We start from the raw sequence: 17,176 nt of genomic DNA, 5'->3' as shown, positions 1-17,176 counted from the left end.
GGATGACATTGTAAACTGGAGTAATAGTAATAGGATGAAATTTAATAGTGAGACGTGTAAGGTCATGCATTTAGGGATTAATAACAATTTTAGTTATTTTAATTAAAGAATTTTAGTTATAAGCTAGGGACGCATCAATTAGAAGTAACGGAGGAGGAAAAGGACCTTGGACTATTGGTTGATCATAGGATGACTATGAGCTGCCAATGTGATATGGCTGTGAAAAAAGCTAATGTGGTCTTGGGATGCATCAGGAGAGGTATTTCCAGTAGGGATAAGGAGGTTTTAGTACTGTTATACAAGTCACTGGTGAGACCTCACCTGGAACACTGTGTGCAGTTCTGGTCTCCCATGTTTAAGAAGGATGAATTCAAACTGGAACAAGTACAGAGAAGGGCTACTAGGATGATCCGAGGAATGGAAAACTTGTCTTATGAAAGGAGACTCAAGGAACTTGGCTTGTTTAACCTAACTAAAAGAAGGTTTAGGGGAGATATGATTGCTCTCTATAAATATATCAGAGGGATAAATACTGGAGAGGAATTATTTAAGGTCAGTACCAATGTGGACACAAGAACAAATGGATATAAACTGGCCACTAGGAAATTTTAGACTAGAAATTAGACGAAGGTTTTTAAGCATCAGAGAAGTGAAGTTTTGGAATAGCCTTCCAAGGGAAGCAGTGGGGGCAAAAGATCTATCTGGCTTTAAGATTAAACTTGATAAGTTTATGGAGGAGATGGTATGATGGGATAACATGGTTTTGGTAATTAAATATTCATGGTAAATAGGTCCAATGGCCTGTGATAGGCTATTAGATGGGGTGAGATCCGAGTTACCCAGGAAAGAATTTTCTGTAGTATCTGGCTGATGAATCTTGCCCATATGCTCAGGGTTTAGCTGATCGCCATATTTGGGGTCGGGAAGGAATTTTCCTCCAGGGCAGATTGGAAGAGGCCCTGGAGGTTTTTCGCCTTCCTCTGGAGCATGGGGCACGGGTCACTTGCTGGAGGATTCTCTGCTCCTCAAAGTCTTTAAACTATGATTTGAGGACTTCAATAGCACAGATATAGGTGTGAGGTTTTTTTGTAGGAGTGGTGGGTGAAATTCAGTGGCCTGCGTTGTGCAGGAGGTCAGACTAGATGATCATAATGGTCCCTTCTGACCTAAATATCTATGAATCTATGAATGCTCCTCCACGAAAAGCATAATGCTTGATGCGCCTCGGCTGAAACGCCCCAGCGTCAGTGTGAATGAGGTGTTGCATTACTGTGCTCTGATCGGCATCCAGAAATGTCCCATAATCCCCTTAAGTCAAGTGGCCACTCTTGTCATTGTTTGGAATCGGCTGCAGGAATGCAGATATGCCCTTTCAAAGTTCCGTTTCTGACTGCTGGGATGCTTATCTGCTCTGGGACAAAGCAACCATTAGTGTGGAATGTTGCATGAGAGGCGGGGAGAGCAGGGTCTGTCTGAACTTACAACACAGCATTTTGACATGCTCTCAGCCCCCCCATAACCCACTCCCTCTCCCCCCACATACACACAACACACTCCCTGTCACACTCCACACCACCCCCCCATTTGGGAAAGCAAGTTGCAGCCACTTGCATGCTGGGATAGCTACCACAATGCTCTGCTCTCTGTGGCTGTTGCAAGAGCTGCTAATGTGGCCACGCCAGTGTGCTTGAATCTGACAGTGTGGACACGTGTGGTGTTTAGATGTTGCTTGTAATTATTAGAATTGGGAGCACTGGCTGCTGGGAGTCTGAAAGGACAGGAAACAGGAATGAGGGGGAAGGAGTTGAAGAGGCTGAGGGAAAGCTACTGAGGGTACAGCAGCAGCTTGGAAAAGAGGTTTCCACTTCAAAAAATAAAGTCCTGTTGAAGTTTGCTAGTACCTTGCCTACAACATTTTGTCAATGAGGATGGATCTTCTGCCTATGAACCCACCTGCACTCTTTCTACAAAGCCCAGATGAGCCTCCAATTGCTTTTACTGCCTGGATCCATATGTCTGAGACTTATCTGCTTGCAATCAGTGCTACAGAGATTTCTGAAGTAAGAAAGCATGCTCTGCTAATCCACTGCCTTGGAGCAGAAGGGCAGCGTATATTTTACACTTTTCCCCTTGCAGACGATAAATATGAGACTGCACTAAAGTTCTGCATTAAAGAACTTTTTTGTACCAAAAGTAGTAGCTAATGTAGTAGCTAATCGCTACAGATTTTGCCAGCGTGAGCAGAAACCAGGGGAGATTATAATGCAGTATATTGCTTCCCTGAGGAGTCTGATTGTAATTTGTGACTTTGGGAATATGACAGATGAGATGATTAGAGACCAGTTCATTGAGAAAACAACCATGCTTCGTGTAAGAGAATGTTTACTTCTAGAACCACAACTTACACTAGAAAAAGCAATAACCATTGCTACCCAGATTGAGTCAGCTACAGCTGAAGCCAAAATAATGACATGGATACAGGAGGCACAGTCCAGGCTGTGAATCCTTTGCAGAAAAGTTCACTATCCACTGAAGACAAAAATTACAAGAGGAAAACTAATGGAAAACCCACCAAATCAGCAAATTCAAAATACAGTAAAAGCATGTTTTCACTGTGTATCCCCACAACACCTTGCAAGCTACACAGGATGTCCGGCAAAAGTAGCTCAGTGCAATCATTGCAAAAAGATCGGGCATTTTGCTAAAGTATGTCGCAGCAGCCAGTTCAATCAACAGGTGCATGCAGTTACAATACCAGATGTTACTGTGCTGAGCATGGACAAAATCACTACTGCACATATTCCAGAACAAATAAAGTGCACGGTAAATGTTTCCACCATACCCTCAGGCAAATCACACTCTATTCAGCTAATGTTGGACACTGGCTCAGCAGTATCTATACTACCTGATTCCATCTATTTGCATTACTTTAAAGATGTGCCTCTTACTGAACCCAAACTTCACTTGGTGTGCTATTTGAAAACCCATATTCCGTGGCTGCCTGCCAGCAATAGTTACTTTTGTTGATTGCTGTGTAACTGCAGAGTTCTACATTGTCCACAAAGGCACTCCTATCCTTGGCAGAGATTTATTGGCTGCTTTAAATCTCAGGGTAGTTAATGGACAAATCAATTTTCCTCAGCAAAGCACTCTTGTGGTACACACACCAGTTTCAGCTGGAACAAAACACCAGGTTGAGGAGAAACTTGGCTGTGCTTATGGTTTCTGCATAAAGTTAAAATGTGGAATAATGTGATGCCTGTATGACAGAAGTTACGGCGCTTACCATTTTCAGTCAGGGAAGCTGCTTCAGAGGAACTTAGAAAACTTGTTCAAAAGGGCATTATTGAAGAGATTAACTCCTATAGTAGTGATGCAGAAGAAGTGTGGAGGCATTTGCCTTTGCCTTTGTGTGGACTTAAGGGAGCCAAATAAAGCTATTTTGATTGACAGCCATCCTCTTCCTCACAGAGAAGAAGTATTTGCAGAACTCTGTGGAGCAAAGATGTTTTCTACTCTTGATTTGCAGAGTACATACCACCAGGTTATGTTGCATGAAGATAGCAGAGACCTCACAGCATTTGTTACACATGAGGGACTATTCTGTTTTAAACGTGTTCCATATGGTCTCGCGTCAGTCCCAAGTGACTTCCAAAAAATGATGTCATTGATTTTGAAGAATCGACATGGAGTTCAGTGCTATTTTAATGATATTATCGTGTTTGGAAATACTTTGGAGGAGCCTGACAATAACCTGCAGTCTACTAAACTGCATCAGCAAAGCAGGCCCCAAGCTCAGTAGGTCCAAATGCAAATTTAGACAAACTGAACTCTCCTTTCTGGGGCATACAATTTCACAGGCTGGACTGAAACCTGATCCGGCTCATATCCTGGCAATTTCAAGTGCTCCTCCTCCAACAGATTTGCAAACCTTACGTTCCTTCTTGGGTCTTATCTCCTGCTATGCAAAATTCAGTCCCAGTTATGCTTTTGTCATTGAATTGTTATGAGAATTACTACGGAGAAGTTCAACCTTAGTGTGGACAACGGATGTACAAGCTAGCTTCGAAATGGTGAAAGACTTGATTGTACATAGTCCAGTACTTGCACTATTCAGTCCTGCATTGCTCACAATTGTAACTACTGACGCTTCTGATTATGGACTTGGGGCTGTCCTCACACAACTTCATGAGGACAACACAGAAAGGACTGTTGCATTTGCTTCAAGGACACTAAGAGAGAAAATATTCTACAGTCGAAAAAGAAGCACTTGCTTGTGTCTGGGCTACTGAAAAATGGAGAACTTACCTGTGGGGCCACGCGTTCAAGTTGCGCACAGACCACAGCCCTTTGACAACGTTGCTCACCACGAAAGGACTGGGAAGAGCAGGATATCGTATTGCTCGATGGTCTGCAAGATACTTTCTTTCAGTTATGAACTGGAATATAAGCCTGGAAACCAAAATGTGGTCGCTGATTGCCTTTCTTGCCTGCTTTTGCTTTCACCATATGGTCCACCGGAGGATGAGGATGTAGTAGTTGCACTTATTACAAGCACTCTTACTGCAGTTACAAGAGAACAATTTCAAGCTGCTTCTTCAGTGTGTCCAATTCAACAAAAACTACGGGAATTTCTGACAAAGAGATGGCCCAGTAACCCTAAAAACCTTGACCCAGTTTTGCTGCCTTATTTTAGAGTTTGGGATGAACTTTCTTTGCTCGATGGCTGTGTGCTACAAGGAATACACAGGCTACTTGTGCCTGAAGAATTACAGTCAAAACTCCTACAGCTGGCACATGATACTCATCAAGGAATTGTCACAACCAAACGACGACCATGGGATCTGTACTGGTGGCCAGGGATGGACTCTCAAACTGACGCACTCATAAAATCCTGTGTCACTTGCCAAATGCATGATAAGACAGCAGTGACATGTACCCCTCCATCACAGCCTGTTCCTCTTCCTGAATCTGCATGGGAAAAAGTGGTAATTGACATTGTAGGACCCTTTGATACTGCTCCAATTGACTGTCGTTATGCCATCACCTTAATAGACTATTTCAGGAAATGGCCTGAGGTAGCGTTTACATTGCAAATCTCTTCTGCTACAGTAATTAAGTTCCTTTCTTCAGTTTTTAGCAGGGAAGGTAACACCAAAGAACTGGCTTCAGATAATGGTAGTCAATTTACTTCCCTGGAGTTTGAAACTTTTTGAGCAGAGAGAAACACTTTACACAGAAGGTCATCCCTATATTACCTTCAAGCCAATGGGTAAATTGAACGGTTTAACAGAAGTTTAAAAGAATCTGCAAACAGCTTAACTGGAAGGGCGATTGTGGATACCCTTCACTACTGATTTCTTGCAAGCATATTGGGCTACACGACATGCCACAACACGAAGATCACCTGCAGAGTTAATGCATGGGAAACAGATGAATACTAAATTGAACATTGTTGGATTGTTAAAGGCAAGACCTGATGCAACAACAGAGGATGATGTGAGAAAAACAGTTTAACAGAACCAGGCAAAGTATAAGGCTTTCACAGACAAGTGGCGGGGTGCTAAGGAACCAAAGTTTCAGTGTGGTTCCTTCGTTAGAATACAAAAACCTGGAATTTTACGCAAATGGGAACATAAATTCACAGCTCCTCTTAAAATCATAGAGAAGAAGGGACCTTACACTTATCGACTTTCTGATGGGCGGCTATGGAATGCTTCTTATCTTGCACCTGCCTATGCACAAAGAGGAGATTATGCCAACACCCAGTCTGCATGGATGACTTCACCGTAGTATCAACACAACAAGAGATTGCACTGGAACCGGAGCTTGAGAAATGGCCTGTCAGACCCAGACGACCACCTGTCTGGACTAGAGACTATCTATAGTGTTTTCAGTGTAATATTTCTGTCAACAGTATAGTGCCTTGTTTCCTATTTGTTCCTGTGGTTAGAACAGCGTTTGTTGTAACTGGGAGAGTTTCTTAAGAGAGGAGGGAATGTGGTGTTTAGATGTTGCTTGTAATTATTAGAACTGGGAGCACTGGCTGTTGGGAGTCTGAAAGGACAGGAAACAGGAAGGAGGGGGAGGAGTTGAAGAGGCTGAGGGAGAGCTACTGAGGGTGCAGCAGCAGCTTGGAAAAGAGGTTTCCACTTTAAAAAATAAAGTCCTGTTGAAGTTTGTTAGTACCTTGTCTGGCTACTACAACAACACGCTGCAGCACTTTCCCTACTGCGTTCTCCGAGGGCTGGTTTAACTCTCAGAGCTCTACATCTGCAAGTGTAGCCATGCCCATAGGTGGAGCTACTATAAGGTGGATGCGCAACTGGTTGGAAAATCATTCCCAGAGAGTAGTTATCAGTTGTTCATAGCCATGATGGAAGGGCATAAAATAGAGTCCTGCAGGGATCAGTTCTGGGTCCGGTTCTGTTCAGTATCTTCATCAATGATTTAGATAGTGGCATAGAGAGTACACCTAAAGTTTGCGGACGATATAAAGCTGGGAGGGGTTGCAAGTGCTTTGGAAGATATGATTAAAATTCTAAATGATCTGGACAAACTGGAGAAATGGTCTGAAGTAAATAGGATGAAATCCAATAAGGACAAATGCAAAGTACTCCACTTAGGAAGGAACACTTAGTTGCACACATACAAAATGGGAAATGACTGCCTAGGAAGGAGTACTTTGGAAAGGGATCTGGGGGTCATAGTGGATCACAAGCTAAATATGAGTCAACATTATAATGCTGTTGCAAAAAACCAAAACACCATTCTGAGATGTTTTAGCAGGAGTATTGTAAGGAAGATACGAGAAGTAATTCTTCCACTCTACTCCACATTGATTAGGCCTCAACTGGAGTATTGTGTCCAGTTCTGGGCACCACATTTCAGAAAAGATGTGGACAAATTAGAGAGAGAGTCTAGAGAAGAGCAACACAAATGATTAAAGGTCTAGAAAACATGACCTATGAGGGAAGATTGAAAAAAAACTGGGTTTGTTTAGTCTGGAGAAGAGGAAGACTGAGAGGGGACATAACAATTTTCAAGTACATGAAAGGTTGTTACAAGGAGGAGGGAGAAAAATTGTTCCTCTTAACCTCTGAGGATAGGACAAGAAGCAATGGGCTTAAATTGCAGCAAGGGTGGTTTCAGTTGGACATTAGGAAAAACTTCCTAACTGTCAGGGTGGTTAAGCACTGGAATAAATTGCCTTGGGAGGTGGTGGAATCTCCATCATTGGGGACTTTTAAGAGCAGGTTGGACAAACACCTGTCAGGGATGGTCTAGATAATATTTCGTCCTGCCTTGAGTGCAGGGGACTGGACTAGATGACCTCTCAAGGTCCTTTCCAGTTCTATGGTTCTATGTTTTGATGTGATTTTTTTTTTTTAAAGAAAACAACTTTGGGATAATGAGAATAATAATCCAAAATCAAAATATAGTCTTTACCTGCATATGCAAAGAAATCCATACCAACTTTAGACCATGCCCTTAACTGTTCATTGTTTATCAGCATAGACTATGTTACCTGTTTAGGTTGATATTTTTGACCTTTCACACATTTTAACAGTTTTCTTTATCTTCATTTGTGGCCAGCGCAGTATCTCTCTGGCTCTGTGTTTTTCATTTCTCCATGCCCAGGTGTCCTTAATGTACTCTTGTGAGCATGTCAGCTTGTAACATCTTAGACACTACTGTTCTATCTCCTCTAAACAACATGCCATCAGTAACAGGCAGTTCTGCTTTGAACTTTAAACTCCACATGCCCCCCACACATCGCCTATGACCTCAAGGGTTTACGAAGATTGATATTTTCTGCTGGTCTTCTTTCCCACCAAAGCCAGCCTGAATCTCTTCCAGGAGTCTGCTGCATTACCCGAGAGTTTCAACTCCTTGGGGACTTTTAGTTGCTCCATCTCTACTAGGACTCCTTTACTCCTTCACCACAGTGCTCTTTTTTTCTGTCCTCTCTTCTACCTCACTCTGGTCCCATGTGCTATCTTGTGAATTCATAAGAAGGAGAAATAGGCTGAACTCTAAGTAGTAAGGCTTGATTAGAACTTCCCAGTGATCTGTCTAGTGAAGCTGCCACTAGACTGCTTCCAACCACTTCTCCCCACTAGCACCGGTCCACTTCCCTCTAACACAGTTCCCTCTTTCCTCTGCTGCGGCACACCTTGATACCTTTAATTATTTTGAGGCACACCACCATATTGTGTGAAGATGATCTCGCCTCCTTATCGCCTCGGCTTACCACCCTTGCCATTCACAGTCTGTACAATAAAGTTAATGATGGTAACATTATGCTGATCACTTTTATTGTACAGACTGTGACAAGTATGCTTGAATTGGTGTTGGTCCTGCTTTGAACAGGGGATTGGACTAGATGACCTTCTGAGGTCTCTTCCAACCCTAATATTCTATGATTCTAAGTATTTTCAGTCGACTCTCACATTCACACCAACAAGACTCCAAATAAAAATAAATTTTTAATATATGATGAACAACAAATAATACAAAAGTTGTACCAATCAAGAAACATCAACTAAGGATATTATTATAATCAAGACTTATGGCATTACCTTTTCATCTTTGAGGCACTTCTTCTTTTGTATGACTTTGGAAGTGAACAACATCAAATGCCAAACTCCAAGTCAGAGATCCAAGCCTCGCACTGTCCGACATGGAATGGAACTCTGAATTCAATGAACAGAGCAGTGCTGTACTCTGTGATGAATGACCACAAATTATATGAAAAATGAATAACAAAAAACTTTTTAATGAGACATCTGAGCTTGTCTTGATGTGCAGAGTCTTTAACCCTGGGAGGAAATGTTGACAGTGCCTCTCTGAGCTCTTGCTCCATCGACCACACATGTTCTCTTTGTTCCTGATGTAAGTCAGGCTTGAAATATTTAACTCGCACAGGTATGTTGTTGAAAAGGGCAACAGAATGGAGATAGCATGGTCATAGATTACAGGATAGTCGCCTTCCACCAGAAAGAGTCTAACGGTATATCATCAAACTTTATTTTCAAAGTGTGGTCCATCCTTAATTCGGCAAACTGACCTTGAGCCATTATTGTAACAGTCTTAGCGCTTTGCATTGCAGAGGAACTCCAAGGATTTTGGAACCAGTCTATATTAATAGAAGGAAAAGAAGAACTGAATTTTTCTTCCAGACTTTCTAAATGCTCAGAAATGACATTGACCAAATTACTGCCAGCAGGATCTGCTGCATTTGCCAAGGAGAACATTTCTATTGTTCCTTTTGCTACTTTTTCACACCAGAGGGCTAACTTAGACCTAAACCCATGCTGTGCTGAAGAGAGATGCTTGTTTTCACCTTGCATTTTCCCGTTCAGCTAATTGAGACAGCAGAATATATCAATCAGATAGGCAAGCATTTTGCAACATGTACACAGATTTGATTGCTGATGTGCCATTGATTTCTCCACAGGTAGGAACATTTTCATCTCCTTTCTCAGCTCATACAAGCATGAGAGAACTTTTCCATGGGAAAGCCATCATATTTCAGTGTGAAAAAGTAAACTTGGGTGCTTCACTCCCGTTTGCTTACACAGCAAGGTGAAAAGGCATGATTTTATAAAGTTCATTAACAACAGTTCTTTTGGCAGTGTTTTGGTGATGAGAGTTTCACAGTGCAGGAAACACTGGCTCACCAACACTGGGTTTTGTTCCCTAACCTTGCTTACAAACGCCTTTCACTTTGCCAGTCATGGAGGTTGCTCCAAACACTGATACAATGTTTCCAGTGTGGTTCTCCTTCTTCAAAGTAGACTGTCTCACTGAATATTTCCTCTCCAGTCATGTGACCTGACAGTTCTTTGCAAAACAAAACCTTTTATTTGATACTGTCTCCATCAACGTACCTTACATGAGCCAAAAATTGAGCATGGCCACAGATAAGTCAGTTCATCAAGCTGCAACGCAAACTTTCTGCTTGATTTTAATTTTTCTTGGAGCACCATCTCAATATCATCAATGCAGTGACTTATCGTGTTATCTGAAAGAGGAACTTTTTCAATTTCCTTGGTTGCATATGCACCTAACAATTACTCTTATGATTTCTTTGCATGCTAGTAAAATTAATGTCTCGGCCATTATATGTGGCTTTTTTGCCTTTTCTGCAAGCTCATTGACCACGTAGCTCGCTTCCAGCGCTTTGTCAGAAACAGCTGCACAGTAGATCATCAATTGTGCTTGATTTTCATTCTGATCCCCCAAATGCATAAAAAATTATGTCCTTTTTGGCAAGGGATAAATGTTTGCTTGTAAGGTGTCATTTTAACTTACTTGGCACCACGGCAAAGTTTGAGAATTTCTCCCTGCACATGAAATATTGTGGAAGAGGGCAAGATGGTTTACCTGTAGACTAAAATCCATATTGGAGATAGCTCTCACAGAGGTGTCGGTTCACCACTTTCAGTTTCTTAGTTTTATGTTCATCACTGCGAGTAGAGGTGGAACCACCAAAATCTTTTTTCTTCAAATATTTGTTCATTTTGGGGTCATACATCTTGAAATTCAACACTGTAACTTTTGAGATTTTTAAGATCTGAAAAACACACTAACCGCCACTTGATTCCCATAATGTCAAGGTCATATGAGTGTAGACTCAATGTTACGTTATCATAGGTCATTCTTAATTTTGTCTCATGTATATTCATGAGCCAATCCAGAACAAGGCTAGTAGGGTTAAAATCAAAATAACCATGGCAGCTAATGTTAGATAGTTATCTGTCTTTTGTGCCAGAATTAACATTTTCAACATTAACATGGAAACTAACATTAAAGCTAAATATAAGAACTCTGGACAAAAGCATGCTCAGTGGAGAAAGTGACATGCACTTGAGAATAATATTTTGGCATAACAAGCAATTAATTATTAATCGTTTCTTCTCATTCCCAAAATGTGTGTGACTTTCTCTGCTGTTTTTAAATGCAATATAATTAATGACAGTGCTGTTCTGGGTCAGGCTCATTCTAGCTTTTACCCCCAGTGAAATGTAAATATAAAATTTAGGCTTGAATTATATGTCTTTTTTTATATGAATCATCGACAAAGACTCATTGCAGCACATTACATTAATCAGGGCACACCATCTTTGCTTACTTGTTATCCCTCTTAACCTCACTTCGGGGACTGGAATGTGATGCATGTAATATTGAAAGGGGCGTCGTCCTGGAGAGCAAAAGTACAGAGTGCCATCCGGCGCCGACACTGATTAAAATACCTGGGAAGGGTTAGTTCTCACATGTAGGTTTTAAAAAAATTCCACTGCACACCTCTTCAGGCCTGATGGTTGGGAAACACTGCTCTAACATGTGCTCTGCTTTTAAAGGCACAGTACATTCTCCTAACAGTGGCAGTGTTATGCAATTTAAAGCTTGTCATCTGAACACAATTAAAAATTAAGCAGTCACAATGACACACCTTACTCATGGCTGTGAGCATAAACTTTCGCAGTGATCTTATATGCCCATCAAACATATTTATTTTTCTCAGCAAGCAGCATCCAGACTCCCATTCTTCGTGTGGCTTTGTGTCTGTTTAGAGGATGAGACATCATGATCCTGTCCCTTTCAAAAGTATAAATAGCTTCTTGAACCACATGGTCACAAGGTTATTGGTCGGATTCTGTGTTCACTTACTCATGATTTACATTCATGGTGTGTCAGGGTTCCCTCCCCACTCTGGGGTACAGATGTGGGGACCCGCATGAAAGACCTCCTAAGCTTATTTCTATCAGCTTAGGTTAAAAAATTCCCCAAGGCACAAATTCTTCCTTGTCCTTGGATGTTATTGTTGCCACCACCAAGTGAGTTAGACAAAGATTCAGGAAAAGGACCACTTGGAGTTCCTGTTTCCCCAAAATATTCCCCCCAAGCCCCTTCATCCCCTTTCCTGGAGAGGCTTGAGAATAATAGACCAATCAAATAGGTAAACAGGATGAGCACAGACCAGACCCTTGGGCTTTTAGGACACTAAAAACCAATCAGGTTCTTAAAAGCAGAACTTTGTAATAAAGTAAAAGAAACACACCTGTAAAATCAGGATGGAAGGTAATTTTACAGGGTAATAAGATTTAAAACACAGAGGATTCCCTCTAGGCAAAACTTCAAAGTTACAAAAAACAGGACTAAACCTCCCTTTCAGCATAGGAAAATTCACAAGCTAAAACAAAAGATACTCTCATGCATTTCCTTGCTATTACTTACAGTTTCTATAATTGTAGATGTATCATTTCAGTAGGAGCTGGATTACCTGCTTGGTCTCTCTGTCTCAAGGGGGAACACACAGAGAGCACAAACAAAACCTTCCCCCACAGATTTGAAAGTATCTTCTTCCCTTATTGGTCCTTTTGGTCAGGTGCCAACCAGGTTATTTGAGCTTCTTAACCCCTTACAGGTAAAGGAGGGATTTTATGCTACCCTTAGCTGTATATTTATGACATGGTGTAACTCCATTGAATTAACACCACATAAAACTAATGTAATAGGAGAATCAGGTCTGGTGACTTAGAGGTGGAGGGGAATGAATAGATCACACTCTATTAGAGTCAAAGTCCCTTAAAGGCATTCAGGGGACTTGCAGTGTGCAAAAGTTTATGCAGTAGCCTTATGCACAGATAAAGGATGTGCATCATTTTTGCTGAACAGAACCTGTATAGGCTGTTCTGAAAATCTGGTTTTATATTTTGCTACTATTTGTTTTTCTGTTTAACTCTATTAGAAAAAGAGCGCTGAAAAATGTACTTGAAACTGACATTGTATCAGGTCAGTGGTTTGGGACCAGGTGTCATGTGAATACAATTACAGTTCTTGTATCAACCTAGTCCCATGTAGATATTTGTTCAGTTTTGCATAGTATTCTTAACACCAGCCATCTAGTCCATTGTTGCAAGCAAACTTTGTGATGCATTGACAGTACACATGGAAGTAGCAAACTGTTATGATAAGAAGGGTTTGTGCCAGCGAACTTAGTGGGATATCATGCAGTATCCAAATGTCCCCCCTGTAGCTGCTTTTTCAGTTAATGGTTTTAATAGAGTGCTGGATGGAGACCAGGGTTCTAATCTGAGCTCTGCCACTGACCTGCTATGTGACCTTATGCATGTTACTTCACCTCTCTGTCTCTTTCCCCTCTTCAGACCCTTTGTCTGTCTTGTCTATTTAGATTGTAAGAATATCTCTTATGCGTTTGTATAGTACCTAGCACAATTGGGTCCCAACCTCTGAGACCTGTAGGCACTACTATAATAAAAATAGTATTTGTTCACATTTGTTTTCAATGACCCACTAATACCAGGAGAAGGGTTTGTGGGGCCAGGGTAAGGCCATGTGTTCCTTCTGCTCAATAATTTTACAGGGAACTAAATCTCAGTATCAGAGCATAGGGTGTTCATATGACCAGGAAATCTTGTGGAACATCAGGGATGGGGACACTGTTAGAATATAGATATTCAGACCTGCCTGTAAGGCCTATACTTTAAAAACTTAGGTGTATTTTTACTACTTAGCTAGTTATCAAGGTATAAAGCAAAAAATCAAAATCACAGTCCGCCTGTGTATGGGCCTTCTCTCACTAGGATAGTCTGAGGCCTTTGGCTAAGCAGCAGGGGCAGCCATAAGCTGGGAAGAGTAAGGTCACATCCTCACATCCCAAACCAGTCACATTGAAATAAGGTGGTATTGGGCATTTACAAAGACAATCCTGTTCTGATCATGCCCATTACCACCAGATAAAGAAACAGATCTTGCAATAGCATCCTGTCTAGCAAGAAATCACTTATCAATGGTTGTGGTTGTGAAACCCTCATTTCTATATGTTTTATCTTTATGGCCCCCACTTTTCTATTGTTAATCCGTCTGGTTCTCTAATTGTTTTTGTCTGCTGTATAATTAATTTTCTTAGGTGTAAGTTAATTAGGGTAGTGGGAAATAATTGGTTAGAGAATTATGTTACAATATGTTAGGATTGGTTAGTTAAATTTCAGTAAAATGATTGGTTAAGGTATAGTTGAGAATATTACTATACAAATTGGGGTCAAACAGGAAGTACAAGGGAAATTGGAATCATGTTTGTTAAGGGGCAGGGAACGGGAATAGGGAACGGGGAACAGGGACCCAGGCAAGGCTCTGCAGTGTCAGAGCTGGGAAGGGGGGAGAGGGGGTAAATGGTCTGTGGCATCAGAGGTGGGAACGGAGCACGGGGGAACAGACTATCAGAGATAAGCCTGACTGATGTGAAGGGCTTCGAAATATGCTTGCTTGGAAACTAACCCCAATAAACATCGCATTGTCTGCGCTTCGGACTTCTGGTCTTTTGCTGCTTGCTGTCTGCGTGACAAGAACCAAGGAAAGCCCTCTAACAGACACCTCTGTGAAGCCAGCATGAGGTCAATCACCACCAGGGTCTTTATATTGTGCAACGCATCTAAGACAAGGGAGTTATTCCATATTCACACTGGGGTAGCTGAAAGCCAAACTGAGTAGAGTGTTGCATACAAGTATCTGAATGGAGAGAAATGTTTTAAGCTGTTCCATGGGGAGATACACTCTCACCCAGAGTGATGGAATGAAACTCAGCAAAAGTAGAACATTAGGAAATATGTAACAACAGTGGCTCAGAGCATCTCCTCCCATGGAAATGCACATGGGAGGATGAGGGGTGGTGCTGGGAAGGAAGACTCCTCTCCCGGCAGAGGTTTTGCAGAGTCATTTTCAGGAGACTGGGATGAAGAATTTTGCTCCACGGAATTAAGAGGGGGTTCTGGGTGAGGTCCTTGGTCTTTGCAGAGCTTGTGGGGAAAAGGGGAGACTCAGTCTGTGCCTTTGGTCACCCCTGCCCCTTCCAACATCCTCCACACCTGCTCCCTAGCAGGGTGGCTCCATTTTGACTTTTCTACAAGAGCTTCCAGTAGCCATGACTGCTCTCTTAAAGGAGGATCCCTAGAACAGACAGAGGGAGCCTGCAGAAGTGGGCTGTGTTGCCTTCTTTATGTAATCTCTGCAGAACAGATGAGGAGAGGAGGTTCATGCTCTTAGTATCACCACAGACTCAACCTCTCCTCCCCAAGCCCATCTTTCCCTGAGGTGGAGCCTGTGAAGACCCCTCAGCAATTCTGGGAGCAGGGTAGTATCTGACCATCCTTCCCACCCCCTTAAAATCAGAACAGAAATTAACCTATCATGGATCTCAATGGGCCACTTAGTCTCCCTTGGAGTGTAGTTGATGCTCTTTCACTGGAACCATTTAAATCTGAACTAGCCAAAGCCCCAGTTAATATATTGTCAGCAGCCATCATTCACTGGCTTTCTATGATTCTTTTAAATTAGCATGTGTGTGTGGTGGAAGAATGGGTGTTGGGATAGAAGAAAGATATCCGTGTCGAACTTCTGAGGGGTTATTATAAAGAACAGTGGATTTGCCATATATATATTATAAAATATGCCTCAATGTCCTTTCAGCTGTAGCACAATCCAAATTAAAGCAATAACCCATTCACAATGTTGTTGGGAGCACATGCTAAGATATTAACAAGTCTCAACACAAATTGCTATGACTGTGCGCAACAGCCATGAAATTAAAGTGACGAAGACACAGCACTGGAGAAAGGGTTCCATGGATTAATCAGACAAAACATTGATTGCTAGTTTAGCAGACTGCAAAATAAGAATTAAAATAGGTCTTCCCAACCTATTCAGGTACTGCAGGTTTTAAGTGCTTTCTTGATTATTGTGCGATTTTGTTGGACATCTGTGCTACTGCCTTTTAATATACCTTTGAAAAATTTATATATATATATATATATATTCTGGGATAGCTCTTAAAGTGTTTTTTGATGCATCTTGCATGAAGAAGCTATACAAAACTAAATTCTAATTGTAATATGAAACATAATGTCAACACTCTAACATTCCCTGCCTGCCTTTCTGACATCCAGACACCAATTTAAGCTCAGCAGTGGAAAAAACTGAGCTCTTCATTTTTTTTTTTTTTCTCCAAAGCCCTTCACACTCCTTCCAGTCTCATGAAGCAGGGACAACACTTTCATCCTACCTGTCATTTGGGCCTGTAATCTGGGTGTCTTTTTTTTTTTTTTTACTCTTTTCTTTCTGTAGACTCCCACATCCAGGCTGTGTCCAGGACGTGCTGCCTTTCCTTGTGCAACGTCTCCAAGATCCTGCCCTTCCTCTTTGTCCATGCTGCTAAAACTCTGATTTAGGCCCTCATAATTTCATGTTTTGACTACTTTGCTCTCCTCCTTTCTGGCCTTGACATCATCTCCCCCTGCCTCCCAATGCTTAAATCCATTCAAAACACAGCAGCAAAAAAAAATCCATGTTCCTGGTTCTCTGGCTTGTCTCTCCAGCCATATCACCTCCCTCTTTCCAAAACTTCCACTGCCTCTCCATTTCCACTGCATCAAGCACCAACTATTTCCAGGCCTGGGGTCATTCAATGTCTGAAATCTCTTGTGGCTTCAATGGAGTCACTCCAAATCTTTCACCAGTGTAAGAGGAGACTTTGGCCCACAGTTCGGATCTGAGAATATTTCACTGTATGTTGTGAAGGAGGTAAAGTGTTTTATGGCACCCACCATTGCACCGAGAATGATAATCAATAATAATAATAATTCATAAATTTAAAGGCTTCAACTGCTGGTCCTTGCTGCAATTTTCGTGTTGTGGTGGAATATGATTGTGGCCCTTTGTTGTCACCATGTTCTGGGAGAAGGTTACATACCTGCCAGCTATGTGGGGCATTAATGGGAACCTGTCCTGCCGCATGCCCCGGGCATATGAGGCAGCACTGAAGGAGTTAATACAAACATTTTATAAATAGAAATAATCTTCCAGCATCATTAGCAAGGTAGCAAGATTCAAAAAGGGACTGGCTTATAGTTAATTGTGCCTTTTGCAACTTTTCATTAAGGCAAGGTTGCAATAAAATGTTAACGTGCTACATCTTATATTTGTTATTACTTACTCAGGATCAGGTTAATATTCAAGGAACCTGGCTAAAGATTCTGGCTTGCTGGCTGAGGTGCTCTCCTCCTCTGAGTACGCTAAAAAGGGTGACCAAATTTCTAACTACCTATCTTCGTTTTGGCACTTTTCTTGTGTATGTACTTGGTATAAAAGTTTG

General features: G+C 41.6%; 1 protein-coding gene across 1 annotated transcript in view; it reads right to left on the bottom strand.

The window, feature by feature from the left end:
* The window catches only part of TYR (tyrosinase), an 84,259-nt gene that overhangs the window by 48,985 nt on the left and 18,098 nt on the right, over positions 1–17,176 (bottom strand). The gene's annotated exons all lie outside the window — the stretch shown is intronic.

This window comes from Lepidochelys kempii, chromosome 1 (genome assembly GCF_965140285.1).
Source record: "Lepidochelys kempii isolate rLepKem1 chromosome 1, rLepKem1.hap1, whole genome shotgun sequence".
NCBI classification, from domain to species: domain Eukaryota; kingdom Metazoa; phylum Chordata; order Testudines; family Cheloniidae; genus Lepidochelys; species Lepidochelys kempii.
The sequence above is the reverse complement of the archived record's forward strand: the minus strand, read 5'-3'. Positions and strand labels throughout refer to the sequence as shown.